At 36.0% G+C, this 21,691-nt stretch overlaps 1 protein-coding gene across 4 annotated transcripts in view; it reads left to right on the forward strand.

Annotated features, from left to right (window-relative positions):
* The first annotated feature begins 3,155 nt into the window (after positions 1-3,155).
* LOC125650318 (uncharacterized) overlaps positions 3,156-21,691 on the forward strand; it is a 33,093-nt gene continuing 14,557 nt past the window's right edge. The window contains exons 1-2 of one of the 4 annotated variants that reach the window (XM_056165454.1): positions 3,156-3,405; positions 4,108-4,172. The gene's annotated coding sequence lies outside the window, so the exon portion shown is untranslated. Of the gene's footprint in view, positions 4,173-4,847; positions 5,146-19,946; positions 20,049-21,691 lie in introns of those variants that run through there. The other 3 variants (XM_048878496.2, XM_048878499.2, XM_048878498.2) reach the window with 3 other exon arrangements.

The following is a 21,691-nucleotide window of genomic DNA, read 5'->3' on the forward strand; positions in this document are numbered from 1 at the left end:
CATTATAACGATCATATAATTTGCTAAATGATGACTTTAAACGAGACTGTTGAAACCATTGTAACATCAACTTGCTTGTCAGTAGCTTGCCTCGATTTAAAATCTGATCATACGCAGAACAAGTTCTTGCGTATCGAATCAGTTGAGAGATATGCAGGTGATAATACAATATTGGTACATAAATATAGGAAGTTGACAAGCATATCAATCACATACTATACACAACATTGAATTCGCTCCGGATTTTTTCACTCTATATAAGTGATAGCCATAGGTACTTTTTTTATATAGCCGTTTTAGTTCACTTAGCAAAAATTGAGAAAATCAAAGTGATACAAAAGTTAAGTTGTACATTTTAAAATTCATAGATCTCCAACTAGTTTTAGAAATGTCAATATATTGCCATTCAAACCTCCTTTCCTGTGGACTTTAAAAATGATGACTAGTACAGGAGTTAGTAGAATACGTCAAATATGAAGTCTAACCGAGGTATAGATTCTGCGGCACTGTAGTGAATCATTATTATGCATGTATCATGAATTCAAATATCAAGTTAAAGCTTTCGTGATAAGTTAACAATCATTATCTCTTTTGAACAAACTGGGATGCTAAACTGACATGTTTCTCTGTATGTCTAGTATAGGTAAATTAACTTTCATGAACAAGCATATTACTGCATGTGATACACTTGAGTGAGTTTTATTAGAAATTATACTTTTAATACATATGCATATGATACACTTGGGTGAGTTTTAGAACTAATCGTAGTGTTATAACATTAGTCCTTCGAGCTTCAACGGATTTGACCCGGTGACCATAACCCAGTAAAGTTTTTAAAAAAATCTCTCTCTTTTCTTCTTTCTAAAATGAACATACTAAATGCAAATCAGAATTTCAAATCATGCAGAACATATAGCTACACGTACTCCTAAAACTAAGGTAACGGCGACAATAAAAATAAAACGAGTATATGGTTCATAAATCCACACATTGCACATTCTTTGCAGATACATACATATGTGAATATCGAGCATGGCAATAAACGTTTTGATTTGAAGAAATGTCACATAAACTGCTTTCTTTAAGTAAACAGCATTACATAAACGGCTTTCTTTAAGTAAACAGCATTACATAAACTGTTTTCTTTAAGTAAACAGCATTGTAAATGATTGTTAATGACACGTTTTCGATTCACGCCCATGTGATGAGAGAACACCGGGAAGTTTTCGGTGTTTGTATTTACAGAAAATGTGCAAATTTTGTATATTCTATTTATAATTACATAAGAGTTATTAATAACTGACGTACATTTATCTTACTGCCATGATCACCACAAAAACCTTATGCTTATTTTTTCTTCTATTTTTGAATCTTCATCAAAAACAAATCTAATAGATATTTTACTTATGCTTTTGTGTGTGTGTAAAATACAAATTGGTTTCAAGTAACAGAATGCATTATCTAACCATTTATTTCAAGAAATTCTAGTCTCTGAGTTTGTTAATTCATTTAAAGTTATCATTACGAGCTAACGCGATAGTTTATACGAAACCCTTACTTCTACCAAATGTTACCCGTATTTTGAAACAAGTGCACATTCCAAAATATATCTTCAATATCCGGTTTCTAAGTAAAATGTACGAATTCTTACAATACAAGCAAGAAAATATCCATATGTTGGTAGTTGTTTATACAGATGATATATCTGGGAGATGGTTGTTTTTTGTAATAATTCTCTGGGAGATCAGGAATATCAGTATACTAGTCAGTTCTCAATAATCCCTTCTTCACCGGGCGTTTTCTCTCCCACACACAGAGAACATTTGAATTATACATGTATAGATAAAGTTGTACAGTATACTTTGACTATAACATCCTTGAAAAATAAATGAAGACTGATAATTATCGTGATTGTATTAGCAAAACGTTGCAGAACGGATATATCGGTAAAATCTGGGACAAAATACTATTGCAAAGTAGTCAAGTACAACTGCAATAGTGGCCATTTTCTTGAATGATGTACATTGCGAAAAATAACTTGACGTCTCAGCTGTCTTTCCTTTGTAATATGAATTGAAAGTAATTATTCTTTATTTCTTTCCAACGGAAAATAGAAATATCCCACCCATAATCACAAAACAAAGAAAAAGTATCATTGCGCCCATATCTAGCGTTAAAAATAAGGGGGTGATAGTTAACTATGAATGTACGATGACTGCAAACTGTATGATTGAATTTTAGAGTCATGTACCGGCGCATGCGCTTAACGTGTAGTACTTAATGTAACAATCCAGTCATATACCTCTCCTTTTTTTCCGAAAACATGGAGTCAATTGTACTGCGAAACCTTTTTAACTCCGAATAAAGTAAAATTATATTCTTTATCATGCACAGAAAATCGAATTTAAACTGTCTAATGAGCATGTTTTATCGGAATTTGTTGAAATAATGGTTTAAACAGGATTGTTCCTTTATTTATGACGCAATAGTTAATTTTTTTTAGGACGTTTGGTGTTTACATATCTCCATTACACACTTCTGATGAGTGAAATTACTTTTAATCATTTATTACAAATTGCATCACGAAATCCCTAATATTGATAACTTTACACTCAGTAAATAAAGATAATTCACAGCAGCATTTGTTAACAGCAAATAAACTAATTCAGAAGACACGGCGAAACCATTAGTCGTGTATTAATTTCAATGATGATCACGTGCGTGTATAAGGCCAATCCACATCAGGCTAGTCCTGAAAATTAGGAGAAAATGTAGTGCTGTTGAACATCATCTCTGTATCTCTGTATACCATTGCATTATGGTGATGAGATCCAATCAATTGAATTGTTGGACATCGTGTCATACAGAGTATACAAATTGTCATACCTTTGAGATAATGGCTGGGTGGAAAGAACCATAGGTCTTGAGTTCGTATCCGGTCTCACGTTTAGATTTCGAAACTCGTGAAAATTATGTAAACTGATAAAATAAATGTGTACATGTAAAACTATCATTGCTTAATGTTCGTAAACATGCTTTCCCCCCAAATTTGCAACCTTTTGTATTACAACAAACGGCAGTGGATTGGCAACTCCGTATTCATGGTACAATTGTAAAAAAAAAAACACCAAAAAAAACTCCCAAAAAACTTTTGAAGGGTAAATGTTTATTATCGCATTGTTTCCACAGGATTTGATATCATATATGTAATTACAAGTACATCTTGATAAACTGAGTCACCGACATATCTCAATGACCTCATGGGGTGTGACAGCCACGTGAACTCCGAAGGAAAGGTGCGAGCTAACGCGACGTCCATTCTCATCCTATTCCGATAGTTGCAGCAAAAGAATTAACACTGATTAAGTCTTGCAGAGATTATTTGGCTTTTCGAGCACTTTTCAAGTATACCATTTTAGCGAATTGCATGTATATATTCTGCACACTATACAGCATTATAAAAATGCCACTGGCGCTGAAGTCGATTACTTATAGCTGTCGGAATTTTTATTATAAGCTTACTGGATCCGGTCAACCGGTTATTTCAATATACACGTACGTTCTCCCTGCGATTAATCTGGGCACTGGACAGTTCGGGGTCTCATCCCACTGCAGTTATATATTTTACCAGTTCTTTCCCAACAATTTCACGACTTTTACCACAATCAATATTGTTTATCAACAATTTAGCTAATAACAATTAACATCATCTCATTTTCATTGGCTTACATGATAGGGTTGTCGTCTGCGTGAGGGTAAATCGATTGTTTCCTGTAACGAAATCTTTCCTCTGGAATTAAGATTTGTACGTAGTGAATATCATTAGTCTACACTGTGATACTGTGGTGTTCATTGCGGATACTCTTCATATACTATTTCGTTCCTTTTTCCCCCACTTTGAAATTATCTCGTGCGTGGAGACCTGGGCAAGCGCCAAAGGGTGAAAAGATACTGCCGACAAGCTGATCACCTAAATGTTTATCACTGTCTAAGATCGTTGATTTCATATATAAAAAAAACCAACTTTCGATGGTGTTGAAGCTGTTGTTACTATCTCATACTGTCCAAAATGATAGACAATTATACGCTGTGCATTGACCATTGCAGAATTACCTGCGATTTGTGCTACCAAAGTTCCTTTAGATGGCGATAGGAAAAAATTCTTAAATGAGGTAGGTTAATGATTTTTATATGAATTAAAAGTGTATATAGTTACAGCAATCTGCTAATGTGGCAACTGTGTATCTACTAATGGCTTACCATTATGGGCATTAAATTTACTTAGTATAATACACATTAGAGTTTCCGAGTGTTTTAGTAAATCAAAAGTAAAATCCCGGTAACCCATATCTATTAAAGTAAGCCTATATTGGATCCATCAGACATTTTTATTTTACGAAGGCCAACGGCGAAATGGTACCTGTACTTGCTAACTGAGCTGGCGAAGCAGCAATCTCGAATCTGAGACACCCATTCAAAAATCAGTAAATCTTATCAATGCTATTTCTGCTGAAGTGAATTAGACAGATTAAAAATAGACGAAATCATGGGTGAATTTTCTTAGTAACATATTTTTATTGCAGGAATCAAATTCATGAAAATCCCATCAATATGCGCACAATATACAGAGAATAATGCATTAACTAATTATGAAATTGAGTGAATACAGTGACCTTTACTGACCAGTCGATAACTAGCTGGCCTTGCTAACGAGAAACAATGATATCACTAATTAGAAGGAGACACTAGTTTCCATATTGATTAAACACTGATCTAAAAAAAATAATTGTAAACTCAAAATTATCTTCAATCGACAAGGTAGAAAGTTAAAGTTTATTGTAATTCGCATATTCATATCCATTTCAGTTAGGGTCTTTGTTCCTGAAGATTTTAAAAATTAATTTAGAACACTCAAATCAAAGCGTTCGTTTAAATCATGAAAATTTGTTCTTGAATAATAAGAGGTGGGAAGGTCTGATTAAAATTCACCGTTTTGCAACTTTTTGTCGTGAGTGAACTATTTATCCAATTTAATTCGCTTGAACATTAGGATCTTGGTCATTTGACAGTCGTTCACGGAAAGTGATATTAATCGTTGCGTCATATTTGGTTACACTAGACGATGATCAACGACCACAGTCCACAGTAAGTACAAATCGGTCACAGTTCGACAATATACACATGTAAATAGGCCTGGCGACCTCTTGATATGAATGAAATATTCTCACTGCGACGTGAAACCGCTTACAATCAACCATTTCCGATAAAAATCTTGTCCGATTTGCAAATCCGCAAACAGTAATAAAGCAATAAGACAACAAATATATTTCTGAATCCTGTATAACACCAAAACTAATGAAATTCTGTTCGCTTCCTGTTATGTTATCGTTTATTACCGGTCATTAGGTCGAATTGTCTGCGCGGCCAGTTTATGGTGCGATATTTCCATGTCTAGGAAACAATCGGAAGATTAATTTTTAATGCGAATTCGGGTGCTGTGATCCACAGAATTATTTAGATAAAATGGAATGTGAATGGCGTTTAATGAGATATTAATATTGCAAAATCGACAGCCGTTTCCCCCGCTGCATCAGATTCATTCAGATAGCGGGCAATCGGTGTAAATATTTAAAGCGCGGGATCCTAAACATTCTGATTGCTTTATACTATAAGATGTACAGATATTTTGTTATGAGGAATTCGTTGAGGTAGTTTTTCCAGATAAATAATGATAGTTTGAGTAAATGTCGTATCGGTAGGTTTTCACGAAAAACCCGGATGTAAAATAGTTTCTGATTTGTTTCATTGCTGCTCGAGAGTAAAATGAGAATAAAAAATAATTAGCACTACATTTACTGTCGAACTTAGCAACAAAACTAACAGAAAGTCCATTACGTTACCATTTTAATGGTTTGGGAATCATTTTCGATGTTTCTGAGGTGTGACGAGTTTTATTACTCCAGAATAATCGCTTTCTATTTCTATTAACACTGGATTTGTATCGTTCAGGAAAATTTCATATGCGAGTAATACTACCATGTTAACGAATATGATTCTTGATCTCAAAAGAAGTGCCAGGGCCGTAAATTACATGGAGGCGGAGGAGGCAGCTGCCTCCTCCAACTTTTGAGCCAAAAAAAATTAAAATTTAAAGTTCATTAGAATTTATGTTGTTTCCAATAACTAAGAACATGATACCTCCCTTAAAAAGCATTCCAAATCTTTCTTTTAGAATGAGTTAGTCAAGTAACATCTTAGAAGGCCCTAGAATCAAGGATTTTGCACGAAACGTGTTCAGTGTGCACAAAATGTGCTCAGCGTCTGGGGGCCTGGGCGGCCCCTAGACCCCCGCCTAATTTCCTGCCTCCTCCAAATTGAAGGTTAATTTACGGCCCTGAGTGCACGCGGTGTAATACAGCGAGTTATACCGGAGTGAATCAAAAACCATCAGCGTCACTATCCGAATAATGCTCCGATAAAGAGAAATGATCACTTCGTTTATCGGATGTATGTCGGAATTTACAGAGAAAAGCGATGTTAACAGATATATCTTTGTTTTTAAAAGTATAACTGCCGATAATACACCGCTAACCGGTAACAGTTTTGAAAACAGATACGTTTTTACATCCTGTGACGTATCGAGGTGCCAGTGTGCGGAGAACAGGACATGAATTGTTGACTACTTTTGCACACCACAGAGTTTCCGTGACGAGGCTGGGTGGTCCATTCCAGAATACACATGTATATCACACATATGCAGTCAATAGCTGTAGGTGAAGTGCCGACTTTTGACCTAGCTCAAGGTCATAGCAGTTAGTGTTCCTGATATCATACCAGTTTGTGAGGACACTGGGAAAGGCCCGCAATTTTCACTTTCAGTGCTAGGCGCTTGGCAAAGGAACAGTCACTAAACAAGGATGAAAGATTTAGCTAAGTTATACAATGAAGTTGCACAATAACATTGCGTACATGGTGGGGATGCCCCTCACTCTCCCCGCACAAAGAACTCAAGATGAACAGTGGTTACCCAACGGACTAAATGTTCAAGATGAAATACAATGAGATACAGATTTATAACATGGGTAGATGCGGAACTTTCCTCGCTTTCGCTGAATGCAAGAAAGTGAAATCTCTTTTAAAACATGTTTACATTGTTGACTGTAATGACATTACATTGAAATCTCATTTGAGTTTAAACTTCAGTTTTATTTGACAATATCATATCAATATTTGCAACCAGTTTTGCGCCATATCTTTTAATTTTACGCCGAAATGAAGTATTTTAACCTTTCTTGACTTACCGATTTTGTGATTCTTTTGATGGCGTGTCTTGGAATGACATAATACGGAATCGCTCTGTTTACAGAAAGGTAATGAATACATGTAGGTTACGAAAATATGCATATTTAAAAGTATGTTATATTAAATCCTCTTGCCGTTGTACATTTATGACGTTTTACACCCAACCGCTAAAATCGTCATCACAATGCTGGCATCGAGTAAATGAAACGTTTTCTGATAAAGAGCCTTTGTTGCATCATGCGCACTTATATAATGAGGAACATTAAATATTGAGAGTCATTGACATGAAAAATATATTTAGTTAAGGGAAACAGAGAATCAGTCTTCTAAAAAAAAATAATAGAACCTCGTACCTAAGTTCGTTTGAAATGAAGGAATTTGTGATGTATTTTTAACGAATACTGGATAATGACATTCCAGGCGCCGGGGCCATCTCGTTCTTGATATTGACATCAGTCTTAAATCTCTCTCTCTCTCTCTCTCTCTCTCTCTCTCTCTCTCTCTCTCTCTCTCCTACCTTGCCTTATGTCTATGTCATGTTGAATATGATTATACATGTTTTTGTACAAATTATTTCATGTATATACGTTAAATCTATGAATTGTATGGTTCATGGTAATAAATAATACGATACACGTAAAATAAAAGTGCGTCACTTATAACAAGAGTGATACTCGGGAAGTTAATAAGAAAGGAAGAGTACACATGAAGTCCATTTTAAGTCTGTAGGCTCCGGACCATTCGATCCTAATTTCACTTTAGTGATACTTAAAAGGGAACATATGTCTAAAAACTGAAACTGATTCATGTATTAGATTGAATTTAAGGTAGATATACATTGTATATAAATTTCAAGTTCACAGTCTTAATCAAATTTCGGTGGACTGTTATTATATCGGAAAGACCTGTAGTTAATTCATTTCATTCAAATTTTATTAGATCACATGATTATTAGATAAAAGCACACACGTGCACATATTTGGTAAGATAACTCAATAAAATGATTTACAACTCGTTAGTTTATCAGTCAGCTTCTGTGATTGTATTCTTTTGCACTTTCTTTCAAATGATGAAACAAAAAGATAATTGGAATGCAATGAGCCATAGAACAAGCAACGATTATTAAAATCATTTTCACCTGACAAACATTGTAATAATAGACCAAATAAGCACTCAGTTTGGATAACTACAACCCCTTACGGCTTTTTAGTTTAGATATTCTATAATGATGTCTGTTAACGTTGATAAGACTTCACTATTTAGTCATGTGGGTTTAATTTTCGTCGTTTTGAAGGATGTACATTTCATGAATTTCTTGAACAAAAGAAAGAGCTACCAGTAAGCATTGAACCCCACATACACTTTATCAAATTCTGTACCAAATCAATACCCCACAAACACGCTATTTAAATCCTTCACCAAATCAATACCCCACAAACACGCTATTTAAATCCTTCACCAAATCAATACCCCACAAACACGCTATTTAAATCCTTCACCAAATCGATACCCCACAAACACGCTATTTAAATCCTTGACAAAATCAATACCCCACAAACACGCTATTTAAATCAAATTTGAAAGTGAATGATTCTCTTCTGTAGCTAAGGCCAACATGATATAATTAGAAGAGTGAAAAGTTTTACGTGAAAATCTGGAAGCAATAATTCTTATAAATGTTCTTTCTGTGTCCCCACATTCATCGAACCCATCAACTAGGATAATCCCAACATTCCAAACCTATTCCTGCGATTATCGCATTTTCCAGCTCATCAAGAGTTTTAAAAAAAATTCAATGCTGTTTGATGTTTTGGTACATAAAAAAACTACAATATAATGCATTTTTAGGTTTTATTTTTATACTGGCTAAATTGAGATACATTACGGAAAAGTCTGGGTCTCACCATTACACAGAAAAGGACGACGAAAATGGTAATTCTGCTGAATACCCTCACCGTGTGTTTATGTAGGAGAGCAAAACACTGAACAAAATTTTAATGATTTAGAAAATATGTTCACTGTAATTGCAGAGTGTTGATGGAATGGGAATACTGAAACGGCTGGTCACACACTAGTAGTCTATATAATGCCAGATACCTAGGGTGGAAATGCATTGCTTCTGATTGGCATCAGTGATGTGTTCTAGCATTCTCTGATCTTGACAGGAAACATGCAAAATTTGAATTGCGGATATTCCTTGCGAAATTAGCATAGGAATCTGTGTCCCGCGAGGGCGGGCGGAATTAGCATAGGAATCTGTGTCCCACGAGGGCGGGCGGAATTAGCATAGGAATCTGTGTCCAACGAAGGCGGGCGGAATTAGCATAGGAATCTGTGTCCCACGAGGGCGGGCGAAATTAGCATAGGAATCTGTGTCCCACGAGGGCGGGCGGAATTAGCATAGGAATCTGTGTCCCACGAGGGCGGGCGGAAACAGATCTGAAGATTGTGTATCATATTTCGATGACATTTTGAACTATCGTTTCGATGAACATCTTCATTCTCTACGTCACTGAATCTTGAGTCCCAAAACTCTGGTACATATGTAAAAGACCAGTTCTCGTGTTTTGTCTTGTTTTGCGTTTTCTCTGGTCAGAGACTACCCAAAAGGAATGCTTTTTATTGTCATTTAGAAAGACATTGTATACACTGAGGTTAGTATGTTTAGTGTAGGATAAGAACAATATTCTTTGATTGGCTCAAGACTCAAGAGGTCTGCAGACGGTGTCTCACCAGGTTTTTTATGCAGTCTTTGACGTTAAGGGGTCTGCAGACGATGTCTCACCAGGTTTCTAAAGCAGTCTTTGACGTTAAGGTATCCCCTTTCTGTTGGTCTTCCATGATTCATTTAATCCCTTGGGGATTTAGGTTAGAATAGATCCTCAGTATCCCCATGCTTGTTGTAAGAGGCGACTAAATGGGGCGGTCCTTCGGATGAGACCACAAAAACCGAGGTCCCGTGTCACAGGAGGTGTGTCACGATAAAGATCCCTCCCTGCTCAAAGGTCGTAAGCACCGAACATAGGCCTAAATTTTGCAGTCCTTCACCGGCAGTGGTGACGTCCCCATATGAGTGAAAGATTCTCGAGAGGGACGTTAAACAACATAATATTATTAGTTACACAGTTAGTTAGTGACCTGATACGGAAAAATACATGGTGTGAAAAGAAAACCCGTATCGGGCTCGGCTTCGCCTCGCCCGATACGGGTTTTCTTTTCACACCATGTATTTTTCCGTATCAGGTCACTAACTAACTGTGTAACGAATTTATCACGTCGAAGACCTCTAACTGTGTATATGTGGGGAGTCAAATGTCTTTCCTTTTGACACGGCTGCAAGTCGAACCCGACGATAAATAAAATTACTCGCCCAATACGGATTTTACTCGCATGATACGGTTTTTTTCACGGCGTCATGTGACCAAGATCTGACCAATTAGATTTCAACAATTTTGTCTGAGGCGTGATAACAATCAATCCATGATTGATTTCATTTTCTGATTACCAAACGTTCGGTCAGTGACGTCACGCCTTTCTTCCATTGTTCTTTATAGAAATACACGTGGTCGAGTGGGCCTCACATTACCCTCTCACATACAACCGCTGGTGATCATACAGATCGAACCCGGGGTTACAGCAGTGAGAAGCTCGTGTGTTAATCATTATGCTACTTGAACACCCAAACAAAATAAACACACCTATCAGACGTGTTCAGTTTACATTTTTAGAACCGTGACCAAAAACAGCGGACAAAGCAAAGATCCGCCGAACTGGCAATTCTGTCACATGACGAGGTTTACAGTGATACCTCTTTATCTCAAACTCAATGGGACCGAGAAAAAACTTCAAGATATCCAAGGGTTCGAGATATTGAGTTTAAAATACATAAAGAAAATGTATTGGAACTGATAACGCACTTCGACATATCCATGGTATTCGAGATATCGATGTAGGAAATACCGACGTTCGACTGTATTTCGTCAAAGGAATCAGCCTGTTACACAGCTTGACTCCATCGAATATACGACAATTTACTTTTGTGTTTAATGGAAAAGAACAAATGGTAAAAGAAAAAATTTTTATGAATTCAATTTTAATTTGGAAATCAAGCATCAAGAAAGTCCAATATTATTAAATCTACGTACGTCTGAATTCCTGTGTTGTATTAGGGCAACGTGGTCAGAAAATGTCAATGTTCAGCAACGAACATTATAAACGGTCTTTTAAGGTATCCTCCACAATTTTATGGAATCAGTTGCCCGAGTCTGTCAGAAGCTGTGGTTCTATTACATCTTTTAAATCAGCATATTTGTAGCATTATTACTCAAATACGTGATATATAGATATGTATATGTTTATTTCCCCCCACTGATATCGTGTGTATATTTTATGTATTATTAGTTACACAGTTAACTGTGTAACGAATTTATCACGTCGAAGACCTCTAACTGTATATGTGGGGGGTCTATATCATACAACTTAGTCAAATGTCTTTCCTTTTGACAAGGCTGCAAGTCGAACCCGACGATAAATAAAATTACTCGCCCAATACGGATTTTACTCGCATGATACGGTTTTTTTCACGGCGTCATGTGACCAAGATCTGACCAATTAGATTTCAACAATTTTGTCTGAGGCGTGATAAATATTTTATATTATGTTATCTATTTTTCAATTCTCTCATTTATCTGTCTGTGAATATGTTTTATACAGGACCACAATGTAAACTAGTCATTTGTGCTAATTGTGCTATCCTGTCTAAATAAAGAATTTATTATTATTATTATTACACGCAATAAGCAATGCTAAGTCGTTTATTCAGAATTCAGAACTCTACCTACTTTCTCTGACGATGAAATGGAATGGCGTTCATTTTGAGACACATTTCACAAAGCGAATCTTGCATCCCTTCAAGAATATTTAACTCATACAGAAATTACACAAGCTGAAGATGAAGTACCACGATTATTTACTTATGTTAGGCGTTCCGGGTCATTTGACAGTGAGGTTCTTTATCGTGCCGATTTGCAGTGTACTTCATCGTAGATTCTGGTCAATCCATACCAGTCAATGTTGTCATTGTTCCATCTCTCGCAACAGCAACCCGTGTTAACAGGGAATCAAAATATTCCGTACCGAAGAACCATTATTTCATATATCACTTCGTAATGGCGCCGACCTGTACTGGAACATATTCAATGTGTACTATCATTCGAGGATGTAGACCATCAACTGTAAGTTCAAAAATTAGACTCCTTAGTCTCCGGTGGAACCACCACAGATACAAAGTATCGTGCAGCAGCTTACAACACTCTTACAGAGTGTACAAATCACACAGTGGAAGAAGTTGAGGTCGATGCCAAAAGCAATCCCAAAGACAAACGTAGCCATCATTAGCGTCCTGTGTCTCCCAAGATGTCAATATCGAAACAGGGCTCAAAATCTCAGATCTAGAACTGAAACTATTAGCAACGTCGAGCACACTCTTAAAACGCCAAGTATCAAACAAACTAATCAGGGAATGAAACGCAGGCTATAAACAGGAAGACCTTGGATTAAAGTTGGAAAGGACTTGCATGCAGAGGACTCGTTTGCGTTAGCGAATATATATACCCAACGGAACTCTGAAGTAAATTTTTAAAACACTGTGCTGCTGCCCGGAGGATGTCGGGAAATACTATAAGTAATGAACGCCTTATGAAATCAATCAGACGTGTTTATTTTACTCCGTTGAACTGAACCTCAATTCATGTTCTTCCCTTTGTAGTGATTGTATAAGTTCCCTGTTCTTGACTTTTTCATGACAAATCCCGATTATTGGGACCTTGTTTGATGAAAAAATAACAGGAATCATGTTAAATTCATATCTATTCATATCTCTTGCACTGAAAAAAGACTACATATAGAGTTTTTATGAGGGAATTAGAAATCGACCGGTGGCTTGAGGAAACGCCTATAAATAAATTCGAGACTAGGCAGATATCTAGGCAGGTCTGGTGAACTTGATGGGTTGATTGGTTGCATCACAAGATAACTAAAATAACAACCAACTTCAATGCATTTGTTACTGTACGAGAAAACAGTGCAGTTTTGTTCCATAATTAATTTTATTTTCTGATAACCAAACGTTTGAATATTATTGCAATTTGTACTTTTCCAGAAAAGTCAAGAACAGTAAAATGCTTCCTTGTGGCTTTCATTTCATATCCCTCATGTACATGATGCAATTAGCGCAAAGTTTGTAATAATGTTTGTCTACAATGTATCTGTACATGATCATATCTACATGTGCATATTGATAAAGTGCGCGATCATCATTTTCCTTCATGTTCAAGATACATAACGCCCTGTTGGGGGACCCAGGAGGCGAAGCCATCTTTCAGCAGTTTTAGAAGTTAAATTTAAGTTTCCAGAATAGGAGACTTACGGGAAAATATATCTGAATTCTCCTGTTTTCATCTTTTAAAATTCATATACATATATAGTGAATTGCAATGTAAGCAAAAGAAATTAAATTTTGAAGCTATTCTGCGCTGAAAAATGCATGGGTAGTCAGGTTCATCGGAGGAGGATGTACCACATTCAACATCCCAGGTAGTTATTTCTGTGTTCATTGTTCTTGACGGTTTACTACCGAACAAATCAATGAATTCCTGCTGTTTTTGAAACAAGTTTCCTCCAACACATTTTTTCAAACTGGATCATTGTGAAAACGAGAACAAAGTAGGAATTTACGATTGCTATCTGTATAACGTACGTAGTTGTTTGAATACATTTTACAGTCAAGTTTTCCCTAAAGGTTTTGCTAAATGCACATGCGCACTTGCGTATACGTAGCTACATCCTTGTATACTCACTTTAGATTCCATCGTCTTTTGAGGGGTTAAACATTTAGTTCCTTCACAATGTACCTTTCGTTTTCTCCACTGTTCCTAGACTTAGGCGTGTGAGAAGGTGTATGATATCATAAATTATTGTGTTATACCGACATACATGTTCCCACTTCTTTGTTTATCGATTGATTGATTTGGGGGGGGGGGGGGGGGGCTGTTTTACGTCCCGTCGAGAATTTTTTCACTCATATTGAGACGTCACCAATTATAGGTGAAGTACCACAGGCGTGTGCTTAGCGTTCAGGGCGGTAACAGTGAGGGTTCTTAAATAACGTGCCAACACCAAACGCGACAACGGGGCCTCCGTTTTAAAGGTCATATCCGAAAGACCCGTGATTCTTACTCGTTATGCGAAGGAGCAATCACTACCTATGTTTAAGACTTTTGACGAGCGGGGCTCGAACTCACAACCCTCTGGTTACGAAGCGAATGCTCTACTACTGAGCTACCTCGACTGGTAGGGTCGTCGATATTCACGTTGTCTACAAAAGATATGTTTACAGAAGATATACTGACATATGACTGAAATATCGCCACCTCTATTCAAAACCCCCAAAATACTAAAAATACACTACTGACCTCTTGTATTGCTCAAGGAACGGTATCTAGCATCTTAAACGTAATGCATACTACGTAGGTATGTGTGGTTGGATAAAATGGCTGAAATACTGCCAAAACGGCGTAAAACCATAATCAATCAATCATGTATACACTACCTATCGCGGAAACATACAGACGCCCGTATCACATGTATCCTCCATCGCATTTTCAAATGATAGATCAGTGAATATTTAGAGAAACACGCCTTGTAAGTTCACATTTTCCTGATCTTGCTTTTAAGTATAACGCTAGCTCATGTGTACTTTCGGTGTTTTTTTTTTAATGTCAATTAGCGAAATGTGTGCACAGCCTTGACAAAACTACCTAAAACAAAGATATTTTTAAAAAATTGGCTAGTAAAACTTATTAGACAGTCAGAAAGGACATATCGAGTACGCTATTAACACCCAAGGAGTATTGGAGCATTCTTAATCATTCTAATAATCCAAGTAAACAGTAGATGTTAATGTATTGTATACTTTTTCAAAGCAACAAATAAATATGAAAATAGATATTAACGTGCTAACAACTCAACTATATGTCAAACGGGATAAATTCAGCTTTTCCATCGTCAACTTCCCATATTTATGTAGCACTATTCCATCATCACCTGTATATGGTATTTATATCATTCAACTGAATCGATATGCAAGAGCTTGTTCTGCGTATGATCAGTTTTTAAATCAAGACACGCTACTCACACAAGTTGATGTTACAGGGGTTTTAACAATCTCGTTTAAAGTCAGCATTTCGCAAATCAATGATCTAGTTTGCTAATACAACTAATGTACGAAGACTCGGGAGAAAAACTATTCCATTTTTTAAAAAAATTCTTAATACAGGGAATAAATTGGAATTGTAAGAATCAAAGAGATTCTGTGTCTATGAGAGAGTTATGCATGTTCATTTTTTTTTAAATCAATAATATTGTCTGTTCTCCTGATTTTCTCTCTGTTTGACCCATATGTTATTGTGTGTATGTAAATACGTTTTACGTACCTCATGTACTATTCCATGATTTGGGTGAAATAAACTGAGCTGAGTTGTTTTGATAAGTATATAATTAATGATGACCCAATTCCCTATACATTTATTACACCTTTTGAATTACTAGCGTTCACTTCTAATACTAGCAGTGAATTGTGTATTACCACTGTAGGACAAAAATTATGCTATTTTACATTCGTAGAATATACATCTATTGTAAATGTCTGATTGGTTCATGGGGAGGGTTAAATAATTTCGTTTCCATTGTTTTCTGTTTACGAAAATCTTATATTACTTTTCAACAAACGCAATCCGTAAATGATTAACCTCCATCTATGTGACCCACTTCTGAAAAACATCAAATCCTTTTGAAAATAATGTACATCGTAGGGGGATTCGCACCGTAATCACCTGTAATTCTTTCTCGGTAAGCAGGACTGGAGAAAGCAGCGGTATATAAATGATTCTTATTTCTTTCTTCTGAACGTCAACATAAAGTTGTGTCAAACAAAAACAAAATAATGCAGCTGTACATAGTGTGCTACAAAATCAACCCCAAAACAATAAACCAAGACAAAAAGAGAGAGAGAGAGAGAGAGAGAGAGAGAGAGAGAGAGAGAGAGAGAGAGAGAGAGAGAGAGAGAGAGAGAAATAAAAAACGACAGAAAGATATTGTTGATAACACAATTGTGTAAGAAATCGAGAGAAAAGCATATTTTAATCTAGTTTTTTAGGAGTTCAAGAATACATGTATTTGAAAGAAGACAAGATGCAAATATTTCCATCACATACACTTACGAAATTAAGGTAGTACTCTCCATCGTCATAATGGCTGACTTCCTTTAAAAACATGGATGAAAAAATCGATATCAGCAATATTTGACTTTTCCTTTTCTTTTTAAATAACTAGCCGAGTAGCTCAGTAGGTAAGAATAACGACTGCTGAACTGTAGGTCGCAGGTTCGAATCCAGCAGGGGTTTTAAATTTTTTCCAGATTACCTTCTACTAAAACTGTAGCTTTTGACAAAATAAAGTAAATTTGAAAATTTTCAACTTTAAAATATTGTTGTACATTTCCTCGACTTTTCATCTACATCAAATTTCTCTGGTGTAGCATACATCCTTAAGAAATCAATTTCATTTATTATTTTTAAATTTCGGAACTTCTGAAAAGTACGCAGGCTAGAAGAGTTGCAGTTCATACCTTCATGCATTTTCAAAAAAATGAAAATTGATATATGAAATAAAATAGACGTACCATTCAGATCCACACCTGCATTGTTCACAACTGCAACGCAGTCATGCGGAAATGGTTGTCAGTTCAAGATGTAAGGATATCAAAGGCAAAAACATTGGAGAAAACATCAATAAAGGAATGAATTACAGTCCACAAGATCCTCAGTAAACGAACGTCAACAACCTGTAATGTGGAATCACCCGTGATGGCGAAGTAAATGACCCGCACATAAAGAAACCACATGTTGAAACATGAAAGTCTTTTATTTTTCCATTGCCAAGTTCTATGGTGTGACGTACGGACGGATACCAACAGACGCGTACACAGATATCCCCAAACGTTTCTGAACAATGTAGGGGACACAACAAAGACCCTAGTCCGAAATATCTGACGTTTTTCATGATTTTGATATTTACCGTGCCAGGAAAACGTCAGAACCGGCGCCATTACGTAAACTGGAAATTCTTCGCCTCGAGCTGGATGCGACATTCTCGGACCGATTTTAAATACTTGCGAGCCGAATTTAATGTTAAAATCATAATTAATCAATAAAACGATGCTTCTTGTACTTACTAATATCGATTTTATGGGTTCTTTAATCACATAAACAGTCTCATTAAAACATTTTAACAAACTGTCGAGCTGTATTGAGTCACGTGAATCGTTCGCTCAAATGACTGCGAAAGTATTCGGTTGACTACAATTGTGTGCTTCTGTTTTCGAATTTTGGAGTTGTATTTTCTTTTAATCGATATTAGTAAGTACAATAAGCATCGTTTTATTGATTAATTATGAGTTTAACATTAAATTCGGCTCGCAAGTATTTAAAATGGGCCCGAGAATGCCGCCTCCAGCTGGAGCCGGTGAATTTCCAGTTTACGTAATGGCGCCGGTTCTCAAAATCATAAAAAAAGCCAGAAAAACGTCAGATATTTCGGACTACAAAGACCCTTACTATGACATTTATTACATTAAGTATTTTTATGTAACCATGAGTGTAACAATTTCTATTACAGTTCTTTGCTTGTTTGTTTTATATCCTGTCTGTGATTTTTCACTCATATTGAGATGAAAATTGTTGTAGGTGAAATTATACCTATGCTTAGCGCTTACGGCTGTAGCATTGAGGGTTTTTACCGTGCCAACATCTGCCGCGACACGGGACCTTCGTTTTTAAGGTTATTACTGAAAGACCCGTGATTCTCACTTCTAAATACTGAGCGTTTGGCGAAGGAACAATCACTACCTATGCCTATGTTTACAACTTAGGCTTGACGCGGCCGAGGCACGAACGGGGCTCGAACTCACGACCTCCCGATTACTAAGCGAACGCTCTCACTGAGCTACCGCGACTCTTGCATAATTTTTAACGTAAACCGTTACCAAATGTTTAAAGTAATTTAGGTACATTTACAGCAAGGCTTTATGTCGTCATCGCTAGCCAAGGGATCCGACCTGCCCCTCTCATCTTCACTTGAAGAAGTGAATTTTGGCTAGTAAAGATACGGACCCTTCTGTGTACGTGCCGGGGGTGGGGGTGGGGTGGGGTGGGGTGGGGGGGGGGGGGTGGGGGGTGATATTACCCATAACTGTCTACATGCCCGTTTCAGGCTGTCCAGCGGCCCTAAAATTCCTAAAAATTCCTAATTTTTTTCAGTTTTGCTAAAATTCCTAAAAAAATGTAAAATTCAAGGGGAAATCCTAAAAAAGCCCTTATTTTTCATGTCAATTCCTACTTTTTTATCAGTCTTGAAAAATCAAAATGCATTCATACAAAATGTGTGTTATTAACGTAGATTGCAGTTCTTATTCAGATAATGCTGATGCAGTGAAAGGCAGTTGACCTGTGGATCCATGTGTCAAACTTGTTTATTGGTTGTGACTTTGTGATAAAGAGTTGAGATTTATGTAACATCTTATTTGTGTGTCATGTGAGTTTCTTTATTGTCAAATTTGACAAGGTAAGTCCTTTTAAATAATTAAAACTTCCGCAATTTGGTTAAAAATTCATAATTTTAGCCCTAATTTAGCCCTAATTTTTAAAAAATTTACCCCTAAAATTTGCCCTTATTTTTGGTCCAAGGGTGCTGGACAGCCTGCCGTTTCCAAAATCGTTTGCGACGAAGCCTTATTCTGGAGATTTCAAAAATAAACACGGGTATTATCAACCCCTATTAAGAGTGTAAAATTTTATTCTTACTCTTCGTTCAGATAAGACTGAATCCATAGAATATTTCATTACGGAGTGCGCTTTGTCAGACGTTCTATGAACTTTTACACATAAAAAATAATTAAGGCAAAATTAGGTTATTCATGTATTTACTCCTTTAGAGGATTATTTGTTTTTTACTTTGATGTGAACAGAAATTACAATAGGGGCATTCTGAAAGAGATGACATAGGAAAAGAGAAAGTCATATTTCTAGCTTTCTATTCTGCAAAATCAGTCCATTCCAAATACTGTAGGTGCAGTGTAGTGCAGTGTGCTAACAAGTATTAGACTTTAAATCATATAGAAGAAAACAGAACAGTTATAAGAACGGTAATATTTATCAGGCCTGTGCAAGTTATTAAGATATCTTTTAAATACTTTTTTCGGAGTTACGACCAATGGATGTAGAAAATGTCATAGAGTGTATATTTTGGGAGACTTCTTCCTCCATGCGTACAGATATGGGACTAATTTTAGTGTGTGGTTGAAAATTTATGAGTTTCAGATAAGTTAATTGGATTCAATGAGCAGAGAATTTCATGAAATTTTGTAGATTTGTCATCACTTGCAGATAGCCCCAGATCACCTTTCTGTACTGATTCAATTCGGTTATCGTACTCTCAGAAGCAATGGAAACTGAAACTGAAACTAGTTTATTTGATTAAACACCTATTTTTGCATGCGCTGTACCATAGGTGAGCAAATGAAATTATTTACTTATGATTATATATAAAAGTTGTGTGTAGAACAATGAAATACTAAGTCTATAACTTGCTCTTGGTTAAATCCCTGGATTCAGACTGTCCTTCACCCAAGGGTAAGTTGTTCCACAGTTACAAAAACTCCGGAAGTTTTTCATTTTTCAAATTAAACTATATGTATGCGCTAGTCGCTCTGCTTTTGGAATTTCGGGAAGAGCACAATCTTGGATTTGGAGTCCATTATATATATATATTTTATAATATGTATATATAAAAATTCTGGCCTAAGTAGGTAAATACAAACAAGAAATATTACATTTAGTATATATATATATAGTTTGTAAAAAAGAATTCGGTATTTGATACAGTAAATACATCCAATAATAAAAGTCAAGAAACACAAAACTCGAATAACATTTCACTCTTAGCGCTTTCGGCTTTAATGCCTCTTCAGACAGTCTGAAGAGGCATTAAAGCCGAAAGCGCTAACAGTAAAATGTTATTCGAGTTTTGTGTTTCTTGACTTTTATTATTGGATATATATATATATATATATATAATTATATATAATTTAATTCCGAACCTATAAGACAATTATTTTTCGCTATTCTCCGTACCCCGGAAAATATTATTTATTAGGCTTTTATTATTTAAACAGTATTTCATTATGTAAATCAAGTACAGAAGAAGGATTAGGCAGCAGACTAAGTCTATATAAAAGTCTATAACAAGGTTCAAAGCAGTACCATGTAATACGATGAAAAATAGCCAGAGAAATATACAAAGCATATATGATAATTTGTCTCATTTAACTGAATTATATATACACGTAATATTCCATGAAATATATTTCACGATTGTTAAACTGTATACAGGGTTATTTTCGCCTTTCTACACTTGCAGACATTTTCACCCCGTTTTAAATTCGCCCAGACATAGTTGTGTCAAAAGAGATATGAGAGAAAACAGTTTCGGCCACTTTTAAGTTCACCCCGTGACAACGAGGGCGAAAATAAAACGGAGGGGGTATTTCCTGTATACAGTACTGTCTTCAGAAAAAAATACGTCTCGTGTCATTTTTGCCATTACGCACGGGAAAATGAATTTGCCCGGATTTAAATTTGAACAACGTTGTTTATTGCTACTTTAAAGTATTGAATGAATTTATATTCGCCAATTTATTAATTCACCAATGTAAAATAATGGCGGATTGGGCGCGAATAAAACGGAGGCGAAATTTATTCTGTACACGGTAATATTTGAAAATACATGTAATGTAAATGAGACGACAATATTATCAACAAGTAAATAGTACCATGATGATTTAAGGAATTTGGGTAAATACTGAATATTTTATACATCACAAAAAAGAGAATTTTAATCAGAATTTTCCTTGTTTGACCTTCCACCACCACCTCCAGTCGAGCACAATTGAAATGGGACAGATGATGCGTTATGCAATCTTGGCATGTGTATTGTAAATCCAGGTGAAAGGGGAAACGACTTGTATCCCCAAAATCATTTTCCTGTCCCGTTTTCTTGACTTTAGACCCCAACGTTTTTAGAAGCCTTCTTTATCCCATGACGAGTGCGTGTATGTAATTTGAAGATTTCAAGTAAAATGAGAAATTACTAAATTCAAACTAATTCGTCTACAGACGCACAGAAAAGGTTAGGGGTATCAGGTCAGCAGAATAAAGACAAATAAATACAAAATATGAATATTCATACTTAAAACTTGTACAGAAAGGAAATGTTG

The sequence above is a fragment of the Ostrea edulis genome, chromosome 5 (assembly GCF_947568905.1).
Source record: "Ostrea edulis chromosome 5, xbOstEdul1.1, whole genome shotgun sequence".
NCBI classification, from domain to species: Eukaryota; Metazoa; Mollusca; class Bivalvia; order Ostreida; family Ostreidae; genus Ostrea; species Ostrea edulis.